The 26,728-nt window shown below is 40.5% G+C and overlaps 1 protein-coding gene across 3 annotated transcripts in view; it reads left to right on the top strand.

Moving 5' to 3' along the window:
* Positions 1–26,728, top strand: part of LOC119555641 (homeotic protein ultrabithorax) — an 80,163-nt gene that overhangs the window by 26,204 nt on the left and 27,231 nt on the right. The window lies entirely within an intron of this gene.

The raw sequence follows: 26,728 nt of genomic DNA, 5'->3' as shown, positions 1-26,728 counted from the left end.
ATAATATGTGAAATTATCAGCTCATAAAATTTGCCCAATATAATTGCCAATTATTCAGTTTGTCAACTCTGGCCAACACACACATATATTACATAGAAACAAACGTTTAACTACCAAAAACACTCCACACCATACAAAGACACATTTTCCTGGCTCTTGGTGTGCAATTAAAAGCCACCCACCGCCCAGTGAGGAAAATCGGGGAAAAGTATCACTTGGCACGCAAAGAAAATCAGCGAGAAAATTGGTGATGCCTGGCTGCGAATTTTACAAAGCGTATCATTTTGTTAGCAGTTTTTCAGCAGGTTGCACTTGACAAGAATCGCCCCGGGGCACGCCAATCCAAGTGGCACTGTAATGCAGTTTATTGCAATGGTACTGCGGTACAGTGGTACAGTGGCACCTCCCCCGCACAGCCAATTAAACACACATTTAATTTACTTTCGTCCGTTTAGGCACACTCGAAAGGCTGTTAATTCCTGTTTTTAGTTATGTTAACCAAACACTCGACAGACAACAAAACCAGCAAGCTCTGCAGTTTTCCTATATGCTTATGGGCAATTTATACAATCGCATAAATTACCAGCACGGGCATAAACAAAACTTCCTTCCACCGAGTGCCATTTGCCAATCGTAATCAATTCCTGTCCATAAAAAAAAGGGACACAGCCCGGAGAGTCCTGTCGCCGACATTGACAACAACAAGTACGGTTCCAAGTCGGTTTCCATGTACATCCGTATAGCCACCCAACCTATCCAACCACCAACCCAACCCAACCCCACGCATAAATATTTATCTGAAATGTTGAAATCTTCAACTGCAGAAAACGTAAAATCCATTAGAAAATTAATAAAGTCTATGGCGGGAAATGTATTCCTGCGAATGCGGTTTTCCACTCTCTCCATCTCCCTCTCTCTTTATTTTCCCGGCTCATTTTTTGTCATATATAGGAAATTTGTGGCTGTTTTTTGAGGGGCTGAATGTATATTATGCCGACGCTAATAGAATAAAGTCCAATCGATTACAATAATGCTCCTTTGTCTGGATAATGTTTCTGTTCGAGTTGCGGGGGGAGGAGTTTCTGGAGCGGTTGTTGTCAACCTTTTAAGGATATAATCCATTAGACCAGTTTGACGCAGATGTTATAAGGGATGGGCGATAAGGATGTTTATGTTTTTCAATGCGAGGTAATAGTTGTTATATATATCTAATTTATTGGAAGGGAAAATATGTAATTATTCGTTTTTAGCATCCATAAAGAGAATTATCTTTAACGTTTAGTGAAACAATTCTAAAATATCAGAAATATCATTTTTCTCACCAATAAAACTATACAAATGTTAAAAAGGGCATTATATCGGAACTGTTTTTTTTAAATACATTTATTCAATTAACATACAAATGTGCTTCGGAGACAATCTCAAAAAAATGTTTGTGAATACAATAACACATAATCCCTGTAGATTATTCTGCTTTGAATAGAACTTCCATAGCTAAGATCAATTATATTGTAGATTTTTATGAAAGATACATTTCCATTCCCAATAACTAAGCAAATATACAAGATATTTACACGAGATATGTAAATTTTTCCCGATGTGTGCGGCTTTGATCGTTTTGTTGGCCAGATGTTTGCACACACTTTGGAGTTGGCTTTATTATCATTCGGGCGGGGTCTATTTTTAACCGGGGGGAACATGTCTTAATGTCTCGACAAGATCGACGCGTCGGCGCCCTCTTTTCCCCTCGAAACGAAAGCAAATGGCACGCAATTCACAATAATAACATAATAATGTGCAATAAAGTATCTTAATTTGTTGAATTGTTGATAAACTTTGGCGCCACTTTGCGGATAAACATGAAACGAGGCAATTGGAAAATTCTGGGCCCCCCGCCTATGAATCGTTCCATTTGGTAAACGTAATTCGGCAGGTTGAAAATACTTTTGACTTAGTTTTCCCCATACCGAAAATACTTACCTCACGACAATCTGAAAGTTCTCCCTTCGCCGTTTCCGGTATTTCGAACCACTTGGCACTATTGCAATTATCAGTTCGCTTGACTTCTGACATTGCCAGGTGAGCGGGGCAAGTAAACACCGAGATGGGGACAAATTCCAACTGCAACAAGTTGAATTATCTGCAAGTGCCTCACGTGGGTATATATATGTATGGGTACATATATGTTCTCTGGGCCAGTGTGAGTGCACTTCCCTTTCTGGTCGTTGGCCGAGTCCTCTTAATTGCCCCTCGGAGAGAGACTTGGCAAATTAGTTAATTGGCGGCCAGTTCACTTTGAACTGCTCCACGGCCACTGGTCGACAATGTATCTCACAGTTGCAAAGATACTTGCGAAGGTATCTCAGCATTGCAAGCTCTCAGATATATTTCACTTTTTACTTATCCCTAGAGTTTATTACAGTTATTTTACTTAATTAAGGTTCAATCTATGTCAGAAAAGTTTAGCTTGAGTTTTGTAGTTCTTTTTTTAAGTCCTTTTGGTATAACATTTTTATGAGTGTGTTATTTCACTTACAGTATATTCTTGTTATTTTAAAATGGGTATCAAAAAGATTTTGTGTTGATTATCACATTTAATAAAGAACTTGTCAAACTCCTCTCGCTGCTAATTTGATCCACTGTCCAGGCTCCATTCTCTTTGGGTCAATCACAAATAACAGAGCAGCCTTCCTTCCTTTTATTTCTTTCTTTAGACGTCTTTTGATAATGCCGCATTCAAGCCGTATGATTATTAGCACTAAATATACTTGTTTGTATATATGTACATTGTACAATGTATACTTTTCTGACACCGGTTATTTTAACTTTGTTTACCTTGTTCTTTCTTTGACTACAAAGTCGTATTTTATATTCCAAAGTAATTACTGGTTATAGTTAAGCCATTTTCTTTTATAAGAATTTTTAGATACTCTTAAGACACTTAAAATATATTAAACAAAAATAAAAAAATAATCAGTCATTATATAAATTATTAAATTAAACTACAAAATCATTCAATCGAGATAATCTTAAACGATCAAAAACCTCAAGTCATCATTTTCTTATTAACTTTAATAATAGCGAATTCCCACTTCGTTGTTGATCATCAAAGCCATCCCACCAATAATGTTAATTTATTTTCAATATTTTAACCATTCAAAGTCGTTAAGCTTTCGATTAATGATTAATGGCCACCGAATTTGAATAACAATTTCTGGCATTAACAACGGAATTAATATTAGTATGCCGGCCGTTTGCCACTCGATTCGCACGCAATTAAAACACTCGAGTGTCAGGTGAAGGCAAATAAAACCAAGTGGCAGCTCGCCTTTTATCGATTTTTGGTGGCCATTAGATTTCGCACAGTTACCCATATTTTCCGCCATTTGGAAAACTCCCCCGAAAACGGGAAAACGCCAGCATTCTCAGTTCTCAGCTCCACCCTCGCCGCAGGCAATGTGGCAGATATATTTTTCTTGTTCTTTTGCCAGCTCAGCAGATGAATGCGTATAATTTTCGGTTTGATTTATGGCCATTGACCCCGCTTTGGGCCACCTTTAGTCGCACACATGGCCAACATCCCACCTCCGCCCAACCTCAGATTTTCTATGGCTTCTGATGCTGCTGCCCCAGTGGCTTTATCGCTGCGAATGCTAAACGCAGCCATCCATTTGTGGGGATTCAGGACTCTGGATTTTGGGAGGGCGGGCTTTATTACATTAGGCGTTCGTAAAGTAAAAATTGTGCCACTTTCTCAAAAACACGCACAGCACAATAAGTGGGTGTGTGTATATGCCACTGCCGTTCAACCTGCTGCGGCAAACTGCCGAAAAAAAACGAAGGGAAAACCCGGAAAATGCCAGAAGATACGGGGGCTACGAGGCGGGACCCAAATGTGCTTGGCTGTACGCTTTTGTTTGGGCCCACTGCCTTCCCTTTTGCTTACATAATCAGTCATGTTATCCTTGTTTCGCCACCGCCACCCAAACACATTAGGATACACAAAGCGACAGGGACATGGTAAAAAAAATTATTTATTTGTGCCGCTGGCCTCGGGCAGATATCTTTTTTATATTTCCATTGCGTGCGGCAAGGGTGGATTCAAAATCGGTCAGCGAATATGCTGATTTTGTGCGACATGCGTAGGAATGCGGATTTTATTGCTTTATATACATAGGTGCTCAGCCTTAAGGAGGGAATAGAAATCTAAAGATTTCGTTTTAAAAATGTTCTAAGGTGTATTAACCGATTAATAGATAGAATATATCTTCATAATTTATCATTAGGAACAACTCAGCCTTTAATGGTGGAAACCATAACTATTGTGTTAAGATCTCTTAATATTAAAGTTAAAAGATTCTTAATGAATTATATAGTTTTTTACTTTTACAAATTTATTATACGATAATGAAAAATACTTTTCCAAAGGCCAAAAATGAGAAAGAATCTAAAGATGGAAATTGTTTATTGAGAAAGTGAAAAAAATATGAATGATATTTTAATAAATTAAATAAGATTTTTATAGCTTAAAATAAAACTAGTTCAAAACGTGTCAAATAATGTTAATAAAAAAAGCTATCTAAAACTGTTAGATATTACTTAATCCTCCAAATCCTTAAAATCCTTTTAGTTTTCCCGGGTCTCCGCACTCTTCGTCCTTTTGCTCACACGCATCTTTGCCGTGTGTTCACTCGCATTTCGCATTTCCATTTCCACAGCTTTTCCCCTTGGCCAAAACTGTGTTTTCGGCTTTCCGCACCGAATTCCTTTTGCCATTGATAAATGGCATTCTGCTCGGAGTTTGTTGATTTTATTGCTCTCCGGGTTTCTGGGCCTTTTACTCTGCTCTCGCGCTTTTGGCCATTTGTCCTTTCGCATTCGCCGTCGGCAAAATTTTTGTTTGTTTCCACTTGCCTTGCGCTGGCTTTCTCCTCGAGTTCCAGTTCCTTTTTTTTTCTGCTTGCTCAACGGAATCTGGGCTATTTATTCACCCAATTTCTATGTTTTTTTCCTGCCTTTTGCTTTGCACATTTATCATTGTGCCTTCAGATGCACACACACACATTCGCAGGGTTCCACCCACCAACTTGTACACTTGCGAAAATCACCGAGCTAATAGTCGCTGACCTTCTTTTCTCTGCATCCATTTCGGGCTCTTGACATTTCCCAAAGAGTCTCGGGTCTATAATCAAGCATATTTTATTAATCATAATTGCCATTATGGTTTTCGTTTCTTCGGGTGACTTCGAACCAAAGCCAAATAGGTGAAACCGCCAATAGAGGTGCGCCCAATGTTTGTTTTCTGTGTTTCTCAGCGAGATGAAAGACATCTAAAATGGGAACTCAAGGGTCCTCTACTTAAATAAATATTATATATACAAAATATTATTTAGTATCACATTTTTAATACGGATTCAGTTTTTCTTAAAGGAATTTCTTATATTTTTTGCTGAAATATCTTTTAATGTAAATTGTTAAAGATGTATTCCGAATACACTTATAAGATTTTTAAATCGGATAGTAAAGATTAAACGATAAAATCATTAATTGAAGTGGACGCAGATTTCCCCTGGGAAATAAGTTATTTGTCAAGAAAAACTATAATATCAAGTAAATACATTTGTTTGTTAAGATTTTTCTAAATAGTCACCGAATTCTGACAGTTCCTAAATCTTTATAAACAATAAGCCAACTCATTGCGAATTCTATATGTGTTTCCACCTCAGCGAACTCATAAATAAACTCACAGCGTCGGCGGATTTGTGCGATTTTTGTTCTTTCGGTCATACGCATGTTAAACCCCGATTGCCCTTCGATTGCCCCTTGATCCCCAATATTTTGGAACTGCCGATGATGACGCTCTCGTGCGTGTTGAAAACCCAAAAAAATAAATAGCTTCGAAGGCTTGGCCGTGGCTACAAACACACAAACATACTAATACATTTTTTCAGTTTTTGGGAAGATAAGGGGAGAAACGAATTAACCCTTTAATTTCAAGAGGTCGAAGAATACATCACCGATATAGGAAATATATGTATTAATAATTGCGGGAAGAGTTACAATTTAGCAGAAGAAAAACTAAATACCAAATTGTAAGTACGTTTTAAATGTTGTATGCTAATATTATAAATATTTTTTTATTGTAAAAGATTTTATTGATTTGAGTTAATGCTTAAAACAAATTCTGCATAGTGACTGGTTTAGTCATTATATTCTAACAGAAAGTATTTTAGTTGGAGTACCTTTCATAAAGTTCCCTTCTAATTCTCTCAGTGCTTCGGTAAGGTATTTAGAGGGTTAAGAGCGGAGAGCCATCTGTCGGCCATCGGAGGCAGCTGGAAAGGGCAAAAGGCAAAGCTTTTGGCTCAAAAGACGAGCTTACGGGATCGCCGGCTTAACACTGGGCTACAAAAATCGAGTTCCGCGGTCACATCCTCTGGACTCCAAACTCTGAATTCCGAGATCCGAATTAAAATGCATTGCATGCAGCAACGCGTGGGTGGAAAAACAGTCGTTTTGATGAGGTGTCGGCTGTAATTTAAACAACAGCACAGGGCAGAAACGGAATTTCAATAGCCGATTATATAATTGACTCACTCACTCCCTCTCTCCTGCTGCTCTTCCTCCCTGGTTCTCCCACTCTTTCGCAGCCTATTCCCAGTGGAATGACCCATATACGAATTTGAATTCCAAAGCCCAGCCGATAATGATGGAATGTGAGTGCTTTATGGCCGCGTAAAAGCACTCAAGTCGCTCTCTCTTCGCTTTTCGCCGCTTCTTGAGTCGTTTTCCCGCACATAAATAAATCGATGAGCCCTTGAGTTGTTTGCCAAATACTTAGTTTTATTGATTTGTTTGGTCGCTTGTTTTGTTTATTTTTTAATGAGTGTTTTCTTGGCAGTTTGTTTATAAAGTGTAAGTTGAATATTTTTATTTAAAACTCTCTCTCTCTCTCTCTTGGCTGATTTCAAAGGGCCATAAATTGTGCAGCCCTCGTAAAACATGCGACTTTTGCAGCTGAGTAATTTCCTACGTTTTTATTTTATGGAACATGCGCAAAAAGCAATGGGAAAGATAAAGAAGAAGAAGCAGCCGTCGCGTCGCGTGTGTAGAAAATTAAATTTATTTATTGTATTTAAAAGGTAGCAGGTTTACTACTTAAAACCGAAAAAAGTGAGAAGAAACGGCCAAGAAAAGCAATTCGCACATAAATCGCGCAGAAAAAGACGTGCTTAATACTTTTTATGTGTGTTTCTAGACACTTGGCAAACAAAGCAAATGGTTTATGGCCCCAAAATATTGAGTTATTGCTACACTGTTCAAAAAGCCAAAAACTCGAAACAGTAAGCTTAATTTGCGCATTTATCAAAGTTATGCAAATAAAAACCGTAACACTTGACTTGAACCGCGCTAATTTACTGTTGAATTGTTATTAAAAAATATTTATTAATTCCGCCAGCGAGCGAGAGAGAGAGAGAGAGAGAGGTAGGCGAGAGAGCGTGTACTTCCCCTTCACACACACTCGCACACGGCACCTACTCAACGTCTGCTGATTTATTTCCCATAAGTCAAAACAGGCGAGCATATAAACGCGCCGCGCCAGAGCGGGACAGCAGGAGCGAGCGAGAGAGAACGGGGCTGGGTTATTTGTCTTGCGGCACCGCCATTATTCATTCGGCTCTTTCGCTCTCGCGTTCATTCCACTTCCATTCACTGCTGGCCGCTCGCTCTCTTTGAGCGAGTGCGCTCTCGCTCTCTCACTGTGATTTTAATGGCCGCTCTGAAGTGTTTATCGTTGGCACACAATATTCGCAAAGTGGCATTTCTTATGGCCGCCTCTCTTCGCTCCTTTCCTCTCTCAATCGCCCTAAAGTCGCCCGCCCCTTTTTCGCTCGCTCGTTCTCGCTCTCTCGCTCTAGCGTTTTTGTTGCTGTTGTTGTTTTCCCTGGCTTTTCCTGTTGCACTGCACTTGGCGTTTTCCAGAGGCAAAACTCTTGGCTTTTCTTCTTGGCAGCAGCTGAAAAACCGCGCCACAATTGGCAAGGCTCCGCTGCCTTCTCTCTTTCTTGGCAAAAAGAGTTGTTTTAAAAATTATTTACGACCGCTTCGCTGACGCTGTTCATTTTCCCCCATGCACTGTAAGAAAATATTTACTTTGGAAAATTAATTGCAATTAATTTTTATTAGATCCCGGTTAAAAAATTAGTTTGCTGCTTATGACAAATTAATTTCTTAAGCCAATTAAATTTTTGGTTATAATAAATATAGTATTTGAGATATTTAAAATTGTTATGGTTATCCCAAGCGAGAAAATGTCGAAATTCCAAAATGACTTAAAAATTTAATGGATTTTATTTTTATTTAATGAATTTTTTTTCGCTGTGTGGAAAAACTGAAACTCACTTCCATCCTTATTCGCTCTTCCTCTTCGTGCTGGCCCTGATTAATAGTTTTATTTATTTTTAGCGCTCATCTTGCAAGTCCAAAGTCGTTTTGTCGCTTTTGTTGTCGTCGCCAGCGGAATTTATGAGTCTTTATTAAAACGCGGTATTTCTTCTCTTTCCGTCTTTATTTTTTTCCCGCCCCGTTTCCTTTTTGTTTTACCCTCTCCGGCTTTATCAGTTAAACCAAAATTTTTGTTTTTATCAAATTTCTGTCACATTTCGCTGATTTATTGGACCCCCTAATTTATTGTTCGATGTTTTCCCAAAGACTTTAATGAAGTGCCCGGCGGGGGAAAATAAATAACCAATACTATTCAAGGCTGTGCCAGAAGTGTTAATTGGTTCTGGGGAAATATATTTATGGATTCACGGCTTGACTGATGGTCTGGGGTTATTGGATGGAAAACTATTTTTATTGCATTCACGTTAGAAGAAAATTAAGATAAGTCTTCATAATCTCTTCGGAATTAGAAAGGGGTCATTTAAAAAATGTTTTCCACATCCTCCACTTTTTAATTATCTAAGAGAACCAAATCTCTTTACTATAATCCAGATAAACTGCATTTTTCGAATATTTATTTTGATTAAAGTGAATTTTTGTGATACTTATGGATTGTATAACATGCCTAACTTCTCAGTTTATTTGGTATAACATATAAAAATCTTAAATTCTTTTAATAGAACGTAGTTTTTTATTATCTCTAAAATGACTTTTTTCCAATCTTCCTTGAATTACTTTTTAACATATTTTTTAAAGACTCCACTTTAATCTCATCTTCCCTTGATATTGAAAGACTCTTGTTTTGATAACAATACGTTGCACTCACTGTTCTCCGAAGCGCCGAACCACTTCTTTATCTCTGGATGTTGACAAAGTCGAGAGTTCGGGCTCCCAAAAAAAAGAACTCTAAAGAAGACACGACCACGACTTCGACAGCCAACTTCCAGCTGACCCCGCTGACCCTTTCGGGCCAACATGTGAGAACTCCGCGGCTCCAGCTGGGCATCCGATCGTGTGGCTCCGTGTCCTCGAAGAGATCATGACAAGATTTTCGTGCCGGCGCAGGAGGATGAGAAATGTGGCGCGGGACACGATATTTCTCGGCGGATTTCGGCGGGAAAATGTTGTAAATTCTCAGGCGGCACGAATTCGAACTCGAACCAGGTCCCAAAATAACAATCGTTAGAGTTATCCTTGACTTATGCATTGTCTTTTGGTCGTTTGGTTTTTTCTTATTTTTTTTTATTTTTTCTCATTTTTGCTCAGGGAACCGTTTTTTAATGTCGAACGTCTGAGCAACACATGAGAAACATTAAAAAATCGTTTGAGAGGGGCGATTGGTCATTAACTTTTTTGCGCCGCCGTCAAGGTCGGTGTTTTTCCCCGAAAAATGATTCCACTCAACCTTCGGATCGGCGGGAAATGTGTGCAATTTTTTTACGAGGCCATAAAAAGTGCAATGTTAAGTGTCGGGGGTCGTAAACAAAACGCGCGCCTTGCAGCGGAGGCAGCGCTGCTAATTTGGCCTTCCGTTGAAAATTCAGGATGCAGGATGCTGCGAGACGGGCCGGCGGACATGGCCAGGACACACGCTGTCCTGCGACCTCTGCCCTGCGGCCTCTGAGCCCAGTCCTCTGCCATTTAGGTAGATGGACCAGTGCATTTGGCAGTTTTTTATGGGCCCACCGGCAGTTGGCAGCCGTCGCAGTGGCGAACAAAAAAAAGTACAACAAGAAGCCGAAAAGTCAAAAAGTAGATAGCGGCAGGTAAATGCGGCAAATTGCATTCACAGTCGCAGGAGGCTCACCTGATGAGTTGCGAGAGGCTCGGAAATTTTGGAAAAAGTCACAGGAGGTTCAGTACTCAAAAGCATCGGGAAGTCGCAGAGGTATGTCTTTAAATCTTGAAATGATTGCTTAGTTATAATGAGATACAATTTGGAAAACGAATAGAAGAACACCAGCATAAAGTAAGCCAATTAAATGAATTAAAATGAACACAGCCTTAAATGCACACTTAGATCTTCCAGAATTGTAAAGTTTTATTTATTTATTTAAAAACTTCCCTAAGTAAGCTTACAAATAACTTAAATTTGAAAATATAAGATTACTTTCTAGGAAAAGGTTTATTGTTTCCGAAACTTTATCACGAAGAGGTTTTTCTAGGAACCAGACTTAGAATTAAATACAGAACTTAACAAATTAAACGAGATACTTTTTAGATTGCTTCAACAAGCGAAAAAGTCCTGAAAAATAGCCAGAACAAGATTTTGTGGCCAAGAAAAAGTCGAGGCTTGGCGAAAAAAAGCAAATTAACTAAGGCGCAATTCGAGTGGAAGTCTTATCAGATTTCTAATTAATTTAATTCTGCCTCGTCTGCCCAACCCCATTCCTTTCCGCCCCCTAAAACCTGAGTCGACAAAAACGGCCCAGCTCAGGTGGGGAAAATAGGGGGAAAACGGGTGGAAAAGCGGGATGAGGGACGACGGACGACGGACGGCTGACTTCCTGACTCTTGTCAAAGTTTGCTGATTAAATCAGTCATAGAAATGTCGAAAGGAGGACGGCGAACGGCGAGAGACACGGCGACAAATGAAAAACCTTTAGACCAAATCAAATATTTGCCTTGGCCAGGACGGCAGACCAGCCATTTAACCGTTAGTTTTGTGGTCGTATTATGCAAAAAAAAGGGGGAACAAAAAAAAAGGAAAGGAGAAAAAACTATACAAAGACCACCACAGCAGTTGGAAAAAGCTGGCTAAAACCAAACACGAAACAGTTAAGAGGGAGGCAGCAGGAAAAAGCCATCGTCATCGGCAATTCAAACATATGCACGCCTCTGCCTCTGTCGACGTCCTCTGCCGACTGCTTAGTTAGCCTCATTTAGAAAACGTTTGTTATGCAATGCCAACATTTGTATTCGAAAATGTTTTTTATTCAGTTGTTGACTTTTTTTCGCTTCGCTCGCCGTTGAGTTGGCGCGGCCTAAATGGCCGACTTGGGGTCTTTGGGCCTGAGAACGTCGAGGAGATGGCCGAAACGATGGCGACATGGCTTTGTGCCGACTTCAGCTGTTTTTTCCCCTTTCCTTACCTTGGTCTTGTGTTTTTTTTTTCTTCCCAACCCGCGCTCGAGTTTGAATTTTAAATGCAATCATTTCCTTTGCCGCAGTTGGCAACCCGTGGAGCAAAGGACTTCGTGATTTTCGCTATGATTGTTTAAAATGTTAAACGGGTTAACTAACGAACCACGGTAAGAAACGGCACCCATATACAAAATAACAGAAAAAAAATAAAACAAAAATCATGCATATTCGCTCAGTGTACGAACGGTGATTTCAATCGCTGCACGCCCGCAGAATTTCCACAAAAATTCGAAAACAAAAGTTCGTTTGATTTATGCGTCGAGCGATTTATAAAGATGTCGACTGCAAGTTTTTTTGTTTTATTTCTGTTTTGATACATCTCTGTATGCTTTGAAATACAAGTATATAAGTATTTTTTCGGGGTCCACGTTTTCGGGCACTACCTGAAACCCTCCATCAACTGAATAAGATAAAATATTTCGAGTTTTTTTTTCGTGTCCGTCCGCTGCTGTCAACCCAATTCAAATTGTGTACAAAATCGTGAGTCGCATAATTAAAATTTATACGTTATAATCATGGCAGGAATCCGGCAATTGAGTTGTTCGGGTAGTGCGTGAGTATCAATAAGCTGTTTAAACAAGAAATTACAAAGATGTACGATTATAAAGCCGTAAGCTCTTTATTCGAATTAAAAAATTTTAATATATTATAAATGACTTTTTATCGTTGATTTGAAAACGTGTTTACTATTTATTCAAAATATTGTAGAGGTCTCGAAGTAACAGATAAAACTATTTCAGTTTTCTTCAATAAATCGCATATACCCCGTAAGGTTGTGATGCCTAGTTAAATGGTTAAAATAATTATTGTTTATTCAATGCCAATTGAGTTTGATTAGCACTTTTTGCCAGTCATGGCGAATCGATGTAACGATCGATTCGAAGCCAAGTGGAGCAGCTTGGAGCCTATTTATAGACAGCCTATCGATCAGCAGCCACTGCTAAAAATCATGGCGCCAAATGGGCAGGCGGAAAAGCGGGGAAAATCGCGGTGAAAAGCCGCCAATCTGTCGCAGCCACTTGAGTCAAGTGGTCAGGGCCGCTGCCGTTTTCGGTTGCGATGCGAAAAACTTTACAATGGCAATTAAAAGTAATTACCCAGGCCATTAACGCAGCGGCAACTGCAGCAGCAGATACCAAAAACGGAAAAAAGCTGGAGGAAAAGACCAAGTCGAACCGAACCAAAAAAAAAAAAAGTGCACGTAATTTATTTGTCATCCACCGGCTGGCAATAAGTCAGACAATCACAAAAATGCTGTCAACATTAAGACATGTGAATACGAATACGAATACATTTTTGCAGCAGCAGCAGCAGCAGCGGCAACATTGTGGCTGCATTTTAGCCAAGTTGAGACGATGGCGACAAACGGCGGAGACGACGTCGCCAGCATTTCAAGATTTATGGGCGTGTAACCTGTTTCTTTAATTGCACATTTGCAGCCCCAAACGACGACGGCAAAAAACGTGAAAAATGAATTAAATAAAACTGCATACAAAGCAAGCGAAACGATTTGAAAATGAACTGAAAACAGTAGCAAAAACACTCTGAAGCGAACAAAAGCAGCGGCCACAAAAAGCACTGATTTAATTCGCCTTTTTTGCAGTCCGTTCCTCTTGGGTTTTTTTATTTTCTGTATCTTTTTTTGCTTGGATGAACTGCATCAAATGTGGAGGCTGCCGATGCAAAGAGAAAAGGTCGCCATTCGTCAACGAGGCTCATTCGCCATTTTTGGGCCACAGCTTTTCCTTTTTGCGACATTGCAGCTGCAACATCGTTAGCGATTCTCCAAATACGTGAATGCAATCCATCATTAAATTCTATTACCGGCAACTGTTTAGGCAATTTCGACTCTAAAATCTACTTTACGGGCTAATCGTGGGATTATATGCAATTTAGTTCGGCTTTGAATTAAGCATGACTCAAGGAAATCGGGGTCTTAAATATATTTTTATATTCATTTATTAATTCCTTTAAATTCATATATAAGTTAAAGACTTTAAATTTAACTCATATATTTAAAAAGATCGCCTGAATCAAAAACATATTTTTTTGTATAAATAATCTATTGCAATTATAGAGATGTTAAATAATTGGTATTTATAACAATGGTTTTATGTTTAAACGATCTTCCTCTTAACAAAATTAAAAGGCTAAACTATAAAAATCTATAAAAATACGTGAGTCAAAGTTTAGCCATGTAACTAATTACAAACATACATCAGCTAATTTTATAATTCTTGGGAAAAAATAAGGACCGCATCCTTGGGCTTTGGCAAACACAAACACCGAGCCGAAACTCAATGAAAACTTGCAGGCAAACAACAGCCCAATAACTGTTTTGAGTTCCATGTTTTTGTCGAATTAAAATTTGCAACAAGGCACGTCTCGGCGAGAGCGCCAAAGTTTGCTGCCGCTGATCCTGGGGAGCTCACAGCAGAAGCAAAAGGACGAGGACGAGGACAAGGACCCTACCCCTTTGGAAAGGATGGCAATCCGGCCATCCTCTTGCCGGCTTGCTTAGTTATTCATGTACATTTGTATCCTGCGCATAAAATTGCGGCTGCGGCTGCTGTGCGGAAAGGCAGCAGACAAATAGTAATGAAAACTCTTCTCGACTGCCAGGACACTATTTCTTCCGCTCGTATCGCCATCGCCATTGCCCCATTGTTGCAAACGGCAGCGGCAACATTTCGACATAATGTAAACTAATTAAAATTCAAAAGCCATAAACAGATTTTGCCAATAAAACTTTGCCAGCTAAATATTTTTTGCACACACCAAGTGGAGGGGGAGATTTTCCTTCTCCCTGCGCTGGGGAAAACAAAGAAAACTTCAGACAGGATTTTTGGCTTCAAGTTGGCCTCTGCTATTCGCATTTTCTTGTCTTGCCGCCTCGGGCCAGAAATCTCGGGTTAAAGGCAGCCTTAAAGTTTCGAATCGCATCTCCAAGATACATTCCCACTTGTTTTTGTTGCCATTGTGCATTGTTGTATCTGCGGAGATGTATAGATACGGCTGCAGATAGATGTGCATATAGTATATAGATTGTATGGAGTGTGTGTGCCGGGGGAAGCAGCTCAGCTCGGCTCGAGTCGAGTCGAGTGCAGGAAGTGAAACGTAGGAAGTGTGGCCAACAACATTTTATACTCGAGCGCATAATATTCATATGCAGGCCATAAAAAACTTTGGCAGCTCAACGAGAGATCTTCTTCCGACGTACCCACCACCCCCTCCAGGTTTACCCCCCTCGGAGACAGGAACAGTGGGCTTTAAAGTGGGCAAAGTTCGGGAATTTAAAGGGTCTTGGGGGTTTGATTTGGAAATTACTTGTTTTCAAACCTTGATACATTTTATATTTAAAACGATTGTTACAAAAATTATTTAAGAAAATAAATTTAGCTTATAAAACAAATGTGATAAAAGAATTAGAATGATATATTAATATATGTATTTTGTTTTAATAATGTGGGTTAAATATCACTTTTATGAGAGCAATCCTAATTAGAATGATATGAAAAATGGTATACACATAGTAGATCATTAAATTGCATTAAAATTACTTAGTTTTAGTTTGTTTTAACCATGTGGGTTTGCTTTGATTAACTTTTAGCAATATCTTACCATCGTGGCCCATAATGCACCACTCGATGGCTGGGCTGGCATTTGTGCAATATACGAGAGTCAAGTCGAGTTGAGAGCCAAACCGCCCCCTCGGCCCGCCCCCTTTGACCCCTCGTGTCCCGATTGTTTGTGTTGGCTGCTGAACAATTGAAGTTCGCCGGCGCAAATATAAAAAGTGAGCAAGAGCCAGAGATATATGTATATCTATATGCAGCGGGGCAGAAAGAGAGAGCCAGTTGAGACTCAGCTGATGGTTGTTGTTGTTGGTGGTGGTGGCGGTGGTGGCGGTGGTGCAACGCCTCCATTTGCAAACTGTGGGCCAAAGTTGGAAAACGGGAGCGGCAGGAGCTTAACTTAACTTTGCTTTTACTGCGATAAAATGAAAATTGCACACGCGCCATAAATAAGGATTCTCACAAGGATAATTTATAAAACTTTGCTCACAAGCGTTTTACTTATGAGAAGCGAGCGACGCCAGACAACGTACTCCACACCTAAAAGGAGGAAAATGGGGGGATTCCCGGCACTGGAAAAAAAATTATGGGGTTACAAAACACACAGAAAGTATTATAAAATCAAATTTGAGAAATAAAATAGAATGATTTCTACAATAAGTTAAGAATTTCCTTATTTATATTTCATTCAACTATTTGAAAACTTGTAATACATTTATTTTTCAACTTTATAAATCACATGATCTGAATTTTCCCCGTGTACTTGGCTTGCATTTTCCCCTAACCATTCGACCAGCCGCTAGTGAAGTTTGTAAATTCCGCAGGAATTGGGACCGTGACGTATGCACCAGTACCTGACCCTCTGGCTGACCCCCCTACCCCACCCACATTGGTGACCCCGCCACCTCTGGAAATGGCCAAAATATCCGTAATGGCCAAAACCCCGGAATCTGTCGGCCTGGGACGCACTCCGGCATTGTAATCGATGTGCGAAATAAACAAAAGCGGACATAATTATCGAGTTATCGCGCGGCGCCTTGCTGCGGGTGTGCCTATCCCCCCGAAACCCCCTCGTAGTACCGCCCCCCTGGAACCCCCTTTGCACCCCTCGGGGTCTCGAAATGAATGGCACTAAGCCCGCACCGAAAATGTTCGTTACGACGGCAACGCATCGATATTTATGATGTCATGGATTTTATTGTTGCCTGCTGCAAAATATTCATATGCACACAGTGCTGGCCAAGAGTCCTTCCTGGCCCAAACACCCCCCTCCCCCCCCCTGCCCCCTCCACACACGGAAACAGTAAAATGACCATCAGCAGTACAGGATGTAAATTTTGCAGTAAAACGAGACAACGCACAAGGATATGAATGGGGCAGAAAAGAGTGGCGAGTGTGTGGGGGGGGTAGTGAGTGGGTGTGCTTTTGGGGGCGCCTTTCAGTGGGTGGTTATTGACGTCGGCGATAAGGCGGAAAACAGAGGAAGAGCGAGAGATTGCGATAGTCCGGCAGGATGTTCGGAGTCAAATTTGAGCAGGTCGTGGCCCCCAAAAAACACCCCCATCTCTAGGTCAGAGGGCAATAAAATGTTGCCGATATTATTTCGCTGTTGCTGCTGTTCTATTTTTTTTTTTTTACCCCTGTTGTTTTGGCCCTTCCTTTGTTTGTGTGCACGCCTATTGCCAAGTTTGATGGGGTCCAGCATCAGTTAAGCGCCCAGCAGCAACAGAAACATCGGAAGTTGCACATATGCCTCTCGGACCCGGTCCATGGGTCCAATGATGCGGGCTCGCTGGTGTTGCTGTTGCTGCACTTGAGTTATGCGCATAGATTGAAAATCGTCGATAACCGAAAAAGAATCGCACGAAATGCAGCAACAAACACGCGCTTTCCAAATTGTTTGTTGGGCGGGTCGGGTGTGCCCCATCCTACCCCCGGAAAGGGGGCGTGGCCACACGAAGTTTGCAGCGCGTGATGCAACACGCCATTATAAAGTTATTAAAAGGGAACATGGCCACACCAAAAGATACCAAAACAAGCCGGGAACAGGTAGTAAAACGAGGTGGGATGGCCAAAAAGTTGGGCGAATATCTGTGGAACAATGGGACAGGTGCATTAGTGATTGTGCGACAAGCTTAATTGGCCAACGAGTAGGCTAAACAAATGGAGGGAAATATTTTTAGGAACTAAAGGAAATAGGTAAGATGGTACTGGCTAGATGTATTTACCAAGACAATCCAGAATGAAAGGATATACAGAAAAAACATGTTTAGGTTGCCAAGACTTTATAAATTAAATCTACTCGGTTGGTAAAAAATCATTCAAGTGTCATAAGGCCTTGAAAGGGAACATTTTAATTAAACTGAAATATATATATAAAAGTTCAATATAAGTTTCATAAGCTTGCTTAAGTTTGAAATATATTTATTAAAGTTACAATGTTTATCCCAATTGATGTTTGCATTAAAAAACCTCTTAAAAATGTTACATACCCTAGGTTGTACTTCAAATAAATTCTCATTTTTCGAAACCTTTTTATTTGGTTACAAAATATTTTGCCTACCGTCTGCTGGCTATCAACAATGCCAAAAAAAATCGTAAAAGGAGAGCGAATTTGCAACAATGCAGAAATTGTTTATGAGATTAAGCCCATAAACTGCGAAAATGCATTTTAATTGAAGTGCAGCTTTGGGACTTAATAATATTTCGATTTTTGCCCTTTTTGCAGCATCCACAGTGGCTGATAGTAAATTTTCCAATATCGGGGCGCAAAAAAGGAGTTGGTGTAAAATAAAGCGAGAGGCTCGGGACAATGGCGTTGATTGTTTGAACTCGGTCCGGCGCATCGATGGATGTTTTTCCCATCATCTTTTTTTTTGCAATAAATTGGCAATAAGCGTAAATTGTGGGGATTTATGCGCGGCGCTCATAAATGAAAAATAAATAATGCTTTTTTTCACCCATCAAACGGAGTAATAAGATTAATTGACAGCGGCGATGAAGCAGGGATAGTTAGTAATTTGCATTTCCCAAACGGATGCGGATGCGGCATTCAAGTTGGAAAGGAAATGCCTTCAGACAAGGCGCTAATTGTCCTGCGTCCTTGAGGGGGACCTCATAAATACTACATGTTTTGCATGAATTCGAAATGAAATGTTGTCTGAGCCATTTAATTTGTATGGAATCCATCAGCGATCCTTTGTCTTGTTTAGCACCACGAAAAACCAAAAAAAAAACTGGAAAATAATATAGGGGAAAGCCAGACAACAAGAGGAAACCTCCAGCTAGCCAACTCCTTTGGCCGTTTTCATGGCTTTGTTCAAAATTACCATCAAGTTGACAGTTCTATGGCGCGTTGACAGTTCACACAAACATACAAAACACACCGATGCACATATGTAAATGTCGCCAACTCGTTGGCTCATTCTTGTGGAAAATGTTTTTCTGCAAAACCGCAAAACGGAAGGAAGGAACTACTGGGCAAACGAAACGAAATGAAGAATGTGCTGAAAAAATAGGAAAAAAATGGGGTGGAAAATGCGATGGCCATGCTTTCCCTCGACTTGAAAATGCAAATAAATGTAAGGTTTTGTCATTTTTTAGTCCTTCCACACGTCACGAATTCGTCACCGTCCACGTGAAGTATACCCCATCTCCACCTTTTTTTTCTTCTCCTTTTTTTTTTGTATCCACCGCAGTCTGGCACTATTTTTGTCGTTGGCATTTAAAGTGTCACATTTAAATGGGATTTTTATTCGGTCCTAGCCACGTAAATGTGTGAATTTTTGTCGCGCCTGGGCTGGAATTTTAAAATGGGCTCCCACCTTCCCCACTTTGAATCGTCTTTCATTTACAGTGGCCATGGATAAAAGTCACTCAGGTGTTAAAATACAACTGCACTTTGTCGCTGAAAGGGTTATTTATAAGGCTTTTCAATGTTCTCTTTTCTTTCTAAAGTTTTCCAATACTTTTAATTACAAACATCAATTAAAATCTATTTTTTAAAAAGAATTTCCGGTATAATATTGATAGAAAGGAAACCATATCTCAGGCTACAAAAATATTCCCAAAAACATCTCAGATCCCCTTAGAACAGAAATATATATCCCCCTTTAAGCGATAGATCGCTCCTCGTCAATGGGAAACTGATAAACCTCAAGAGACTCGGAAAATGCCATGTCTTATCGCCTGGAGATAATTGTCAGGCCATAAGAGTCATTCGAACTCCAATTACAACCTTCGCTTTTCGTTTAAAAAAAGGAAAATGGAAACATCCTTGATCCTTGTCTTTGGATAACATGGCAGCCATTATTCAAGGGCCGCACACAAATGTCGCTATTTTCGGTCGATTTCGATGTTCGAGTACTTCCCAGTCCCATTCCCACCACTTCTCCGCTTTCTCCGCCTTTCTCCTGCTCTTTCTCCCGCTGCAACTGAATGTCTCACTAACTAGCGCATATGCGCACATTTCCCACATATATACACACTCACAGAGGGTTATGGACTAAGTACCCTTGAGCCGGCTACAACATGTTCCAATCATAAATCATAATTCAATATGGAGTACTCCCCCACCCCCGAAATATATATATATATGTATATGCAGATACCCCGAACATGCATTACAACCATTCAAATGAAATATGCATTAAAAATGCCTACCAATTGGTGAAATAAAACCCGATCGGTTCTGGGGTGAACTATATTTTTCCCAAGAAATTCATTTATTCCATTTTAAATGAGCACCAGACTTTGTGAAGTGCTAATTGCCTTAAATCACAGGAGGATTTCGGTTGTCTGGCAAGTACATGGTATGTGGTCACTTTTGTGCTCACTTAAAATTTAGAGTTCTCAGCAAATCCCCCAGTATCTTTGGCAGTGTTCGAGGTATTAGCTAAACATCGGCTAACTAAAAACCCAAAAAGCTCCCATAAATTTCCATTGTGATCCTGGTTTTGGCAGGCGAGTCGAGCCAAAAGATTGTCCCGTCATTAGGGGGAGATTAGGTCGAGGATTAAGAGACTCCTCACATGGTTATGCAATGTGCACTTCAGCCTGCCTCGATCAAATTCTCAGGTAGCATATAGAAACTTGGCAATAGTTCGATGACATCGTGGCAGGCTGCAACTTTCAGGCTGGGAGGAAGATTTAAAAGTAAAAATAGCTTCTTATTCATTTTCAATACACCAGGCAGCTGGAAAGGAAGTGGAACTGGGGGCTGGATACCCATTCTCATATACCGATACCGATTCCCATTCCAAAGCCATTTCCATTCCTATTCCCGGAACGTGCAATGGCAACTCGCATGTTGCATGTTGCACGTTGCATGTTGCACCGCGTGTTGCTTTATTTGCATACGAGGACGCAGACAGATGGTGGAGATTGTTTTTGGGTGTAGGTGAATACAAGCCAAATGCAAATCGGAATGCCAGAAGCTGCAGAATGCAAGTTTCACCTTAAGATGGCTATAGTGAAATTTTGAAATACTCAATAGGTATTTAAACTGTACTTAATTAAAGTATATTTATAGCTTAAGTTGAGCTTAACAACAAATAATAACCAATAATGTACATAATGTACATGCATGTTTTTAAATATGAAATTTTAAATGAACTTACAAATGAACATGGCAAATCTATCTTTAACTTTTAATCTGTGTATTTTAATAATTATTATAAAAATCTAATAGAAATATTTCTAAAATTTCTTTTTATTTTGAAAATACTTTCAAAAATAGTTGTCTATATATAGATAAAAAATGTATTTCTTACATATTGTTTTAGATTGTATAAAATATGTTTGTTAACTACACTAACCAATATATTTTATTTGTCTTAAGTGCAGTCACTTTAAAGATTTAGATATTTGTTAACCTTCAACCGCATCTCTTGCTCTTCCCATTGTGTAGCCTTCCCCGTCTATATATGTGAGAACGCGATACACATATAGAACCCTGGCCATATGTGAGTTCCATCTTCAATCGGCTCTCCTTCAATTCCAGAGTTCGAATCGCTGTCGGACTTGCCAAAAGATTGCCTTTTGAGATATGCCCACAATAAAACACACAAATAAAACTTGCAAACCTGCAGCAACTGCGACTCACCTTTGCCTGCCCCTGTGCCCCTTTGCCCCTTTGCCCCCCAGAACCCCCTTTAACCCCTTTTCTACCCCACTCCACTGGTTTTTTTTTGCCTGAGTGTTTTGGCTTCTTGGTTGCGTTTTCTTCTTCTGCTCCTCTGTTTGGCGGCAAACCTTTTGTTTATTTTATTATCTTTGGCTATTTGGCTGCTCCGTGTGCTGTGCCGCCCCCTCAGCCCCCCCTTGGGGATCCCCCTTCGACCCCCTCCGCCCATGCAGCTGCTCTTCTTTGTATATGGAGTGTGGCGAAAACGCTTAAAACGAAATTTATTTAGTCGGCCCAAACGGAGGTCGCGCAAGATTCGCAATGCGACAAAAATGCGACTAAAAATAAAACAAAAACGACACAAAGTGAGCAGAAAATGCCAGTGGGAAACTACAAATAAAAATAGAAAGATCTTGTTGGAAAATAATTTTATTTTCATAGAAGTGTGTATATTTTGAGTGAGAAATTTAAAATAGCGTCCGAATCGGAATCAGAATCAGAATCTCAATCCGAACCATAATCAGAATCAGCTGCCAAATCCAATTTTATGATGGCGCGCAGGCATTTGCATAAATGTTTTTGGGGAGCAGAAAGAGACGGCATGTGTGCGGGGCGAAAGAGATGGGCATATGGCCTACAACAACGCAGCATGTGGCAGCCTTGTTGATGTTGTTCATTCGCGAGGGGGTTTTCGGTGGGGGAATGGGATAGGTCCTATATATAGGGAACTGGGAACTGGACATTGGACATCGGACATTGCATTGCACTGCATTGCATGGCATGTTCGCCGTGTTTCGCAATTCTCGCATGCAACAGCAAACAGCACGCGAAGACAGATTAGAAACGGACTAGCACCGAACTGCAGGGGGTTAAGGGGGCCCTGGGAGGTTGAGGCGGGCAATGGGGGGTTAAGGGAGCCGGCTGTTATCATTGCAAAAACACAGCAGGCAGCTGCAGTCGCGAATGCGAAAAGCGTCAGCTGCATCTGAGCCCCGAATTGAATGCTGAGGCCTATAACCCCCTTGGCCGATCCTATCTAACCTGACTAAGTGCTAAATGAATTCTGGAAGCTATGAACAGAAAAATATTTAATATTTTATTAATCGTAGATAAAAAATAAGATTATTTAATTGAGGATGAAACATATAACATGGGCTCAAGTTGTTATAATAATCTTTGTTGTATTTTGTCAAATATTTAAAAATCCTAAAACCATAAATATACATTAAAGATTTCTTACATCTGGAATACCTAAAAAATATTTATGGTTCTTTAACCAATTTAAGTTTCACCATAAACAACCGAAACTTTTTGGTTGCACCATTCTAAATCACAAGCCAGTAAATGTTGGCAATTCAAAGGAGGTTTGTGCTGAAATATTTGCTTAAGCATATTCTTTAAGGAGTATCTTCATTACTCCAACCCCTATTTCCAGCGATCAACCCTTTTTGCCCGTTTTTGCAAGTTTAACTGCATTCTGGTAAAAAATTTGCATATGCCGCCTGTCGACGTTCGAGGCAAAAACTTCTTAGCATTTCTGCTTCTTTTGTTTGGTTTTCAGTTTTAAGTTTTCAGCTTTGTTTTGTTTTGTTTTGCTCCACTTGCTACTCCTCCCCTTTGCAGTTGTTGTTTTTCCCAGTGGCAACTGTTGGCATTTCCATTTCAGAGGGTATGGGAAAACTCGAATGGAAATACGAGCCAGCAATTTCTTTAATTTTCTAAACGATTTTAAATTTATTGCCATGTCTCGAGAGGCTCCTTCAATTATATTCGAAGTCTTCTGCAGGTTGGAGGCCTCCATTCTTCTCTTCTGTTTTCCCGGCTTGTTAGTTGAAGCTGCAGAAATTGCAATAATGTTAATTTCTTGCAACCAGCCAGCCGCCATGTTGCCATGTTGCTGCTGTTGCTGTTGCTGCTGTTGCAACAGCAGCCGCCGAAAAGGGTTTAATTTCATTTCGAGTTTGCAGGCCCTCCTCCGGGACTTCCCCTTAACCCCTAAGTGTGTGCTTATGCAGGAGCAGACCTCGTTCGCTGTGGCTCTGTTATCTGCGAAACTCCATTAGAAAGGCAAAGGAAGCAAATGGCAGCTAACGAAGGCCAACACAAAGGAGTCTGGTGAGGGGAAAAGTGCCAGCAGGACGGCAGACGGATCGGAAAAAAATAAGGAAAAATAAAGAAAAAGAAGGAACCCAACGAACGAACGAACGACGTCGCTTAACGACTTTAAAGAAAAATTAAAAACATCCCAAAAGGAATACATCTTCGCCCTGCCGCATACATCGGAGATACACGGGGACTTTGGGATGGGGAACTGAGAACCGGGAATCGGGGACCCCGATGTTCTGTTGCATGTTGTCCATCCACCATCCACCATCCAGTATCCACCATCCAACATCCAGCATCCCATCCGAAAGTCCGTCCTGCTGTCCGCTCAACATTGTTAGTGGCTCTCGAATTTATTTTAACGAACTAGTTTGGTCACTTCATACAACATTTTTTGCCCTGGCTCTGGATTCCTCACTGCTGGCTGCATTTGCTTCGGGTTATAAAATATATTCGCCTTATATAAATAAATAAATTGGTAAATGGCGTTTCATTTGGAGCTCCTCAATCCTCCGCCGTTGCTGATGCGATGATAAATGCGACAAAAACCTGTCGCAGTTCCCTCTGACCAGCAGCAAATTGAATTTATTTGCTCGCAAATGTCGCAAGATGGAGTTAAGGCCAAAACGGGAACAACAGCAAAAAGGTAGAAATACAAAAAAAAAAGAGGAAATCTAAAAGAGAGGTTGCCTTTTATGGCTTACAGCGGTTTGGTTTTGGACTTGTCTGATTGCCAGCTATGTCGAGTATTTGGCGGATGCCGGCAGCTCGATGGGAAAAGCTGCAGGATGTGGGGGAATCGAATCCGAGATCATTGTCTGCCGGCTGGGGAATTGTCAATCATCGTGCGAGCATGCGGGTTCCAATGGAGACAAATCTTGGGTCATATGGAGAAACATACCCACACACAAAAGAAATACCTATATCGAACTTAAGCAAATAATATTTAAAAATTGAGGAAAAAAAGTTTTTTATATAAAATATTTGTAAGCCAAAGTAATTATAAGCAACATTTAAGTTGTATGATAAATGTTCTTATAAAAGATATAATTTAAATAAATAATATCGAATTTTGTTGATTGGTCAAAATGATTTGGCACAACTCATATTTCTGATTTCATCCGAGTTTATCCATCTCTTACTCACTCTTTTTTTAAAATTTAAAAGCATCTCTGAATAAAGTGGGTTATATAATGCACCCAAAACATGAGATAAACGAAACGGAACCACTTTTCATTCCTTTCTTTCCTTTTTCATATTTTTCCTCTTTTTTTTGGGAGCTGCATGATGAGCAACATCAGCAGCAAATAAAATGCAACAATATCGCACCCAAAATGCTTAACGAGCAGAGCAGGCACTTGCAAAATGCTCAAAAGCAAAAGCGAACAGCTAAGAATTATTTACTTCAAATTCCGAGTGCAACATAGAATTCGTGCAGCGGCAGCAACATGCAATGCACGGCAGCAACATGTTACCAAAAGGAGCTGAATGCAGGGGTGGGGTGGGAAGGGGTTTTTAAGGGGGTAGAGGGGGCAACAGCACCAGCAGCTAAAACGCCGATAAAAGCAACGATGGCAGTTCAGCTTCGTTTGCTGCTCAGGCGGCCATGTTGCTGATTGCCATTGCCGTTGCTGGTTGCTGTTGCTGTTGCTGTTGCCGGTTGCTGTGTTGCTGCTGCTGCAGCGGCAACTCATTGCAAATGCAGCCCAACTGCGCGCCTTTCTCAAGACTTCGTTTCGGCGACGTTCGGCCAGCATCATTACTTCCATTCAAGCTGTTTGGCTTGGCGTGTACATAAAAAAATACAAAAAAAAATACAGAAAAAATAAAAAAAGGCCAACAAAAAACGCTGCATGCCGGCGCTGATGTTGCTGCTGCGTTGCCCCGACCTCAAGCATTTTGGACAATGCGACTGGGCAGCAGCAGGAATTGTTGCCATTGCATGTTGCCGTTGTGCCGATGTTGCTGTTGCCGTTGCAGCAGCAGCTCCCAAATAAAGCAAACGCATTGCGAATTCCTCTTGGCTGGCTGGCTGCCTTTTTTTCGCTGGCCGCTGCCTTTTAATGATTTAAAATTCCATTTTAAGAATTTTATACTTAATGATGTGTTTTGCGTTGTATAGCATCGTTGCCCGAGAGATCCCCAGACCCCCCCTTCCGCCGCCGCCCCTGGCAAATGGCGATTGTCGTCGTCGTCGTCTTTGCTTTTGATCTAAACGCTGCGTGCTTTTCGTAAATTGCTTTTCGTTGTCGTCGTTTGGGTCTCTTGGGCTCTTACCTTTTGTGGAAGCCGCATGAAATGTGTGCGAGTTTCATCTTCCTTTTATTTTTACCTTTTTTTTGTCCAAAAAAAAGGAGGCAGTATTAAATGCAATTGCAATTTACAGGCATGAAATCGCAGCAACCAAAATATTTGAAGCGAGATTTATGGTCCATGCGGCAGTTGTAAATCAAATGACGATTTTCCTTTTTTTTGGCAACTGTTGCGAAATTTCCCAAATTCTATTGACGCATGCAAATTTCACGGCGCACCGCCCGCTGACTTTGTTTTTGTCAGCAGGTACGGCAAATTTCCCCAGCCAAGTGCGTGCGGAAATATGAATTTTCATAATTTTCGCACAGTCTGCGGTTGGCGAAATGAAAAAGGTCGACTTCTGGACGGTCATAAAACAGCTGCAGCGAATTTTTCATATCTTTTTGTTTGTCCTGTTCTGATAAAAACTGTTCAAAACCCCTGACAATGGAAAAGGTAAAAAGGTTTTCCTACTCGGGGAAATCTTTTGAGATGTTTAGAAAGTGCGTTATATGCATTGCTAGGAAATTGGCACAAGACTCGGTGATTTATGACTGGAGAAATTGACTTTAGGTCACAGTTCAGAGTTCGCAGCACCAATTGCAATTTTCTCTCAGTCCTTGGAGCTCCGATTGTGGAGCTCTGCTGTCGGTGGCATAAAAATTCAATTATCACTTAATAACCAGGGGGCAAATGAAAATTGCGTGCGGCGCTGCACAGTTGCTGCTGCAACTGCAGTTACACATTGTTATTGCCGCCGTGGGGCAGTTGCAGTTGCACTTGCACTTGCAGTTGGCCAGCGGCAACATTTGCACTTTGCGTTATTAACAGAAAGGTCGTTAAGGTATTTCAACTTACTTTACACATTTACGCGGGCGTATTTTCATTTTAATTATTTCATTTTGTGCAATTACACAAAAGTTGCGAATGAAAACTTGCAATAATTATGTTTGAAATCTTCTTTGCTGAAAAACGGCTTTGCAACTAATTGAAACGGTAAAACTTGAGATTTTCTCATATAATATAAGCATGCTTAAATAATATT

This window comes from Drosophila subpulchrella, chromosome 3R (genome assembly GCF_014743375.2).
Source record: "Drosophila subpulchrella strain 33 F10 #4 breed RU33 chromosome 3R, RU_Dsub_v1.1 Primary Assembly, whole genome shotgun sequence".
Classification (NCBI taxonomy): Eukaryota; Metazoa; Arthropoda; class Insecta; order Diptera; family Drosophilidae; genus Drosophila; species Drosophila subpulchrella.
The sequence above is the reverse complement of the archived record's forward strand: the minus strand, read 5'-3'. Positions and strand labels throughout refer to the sequence as shown.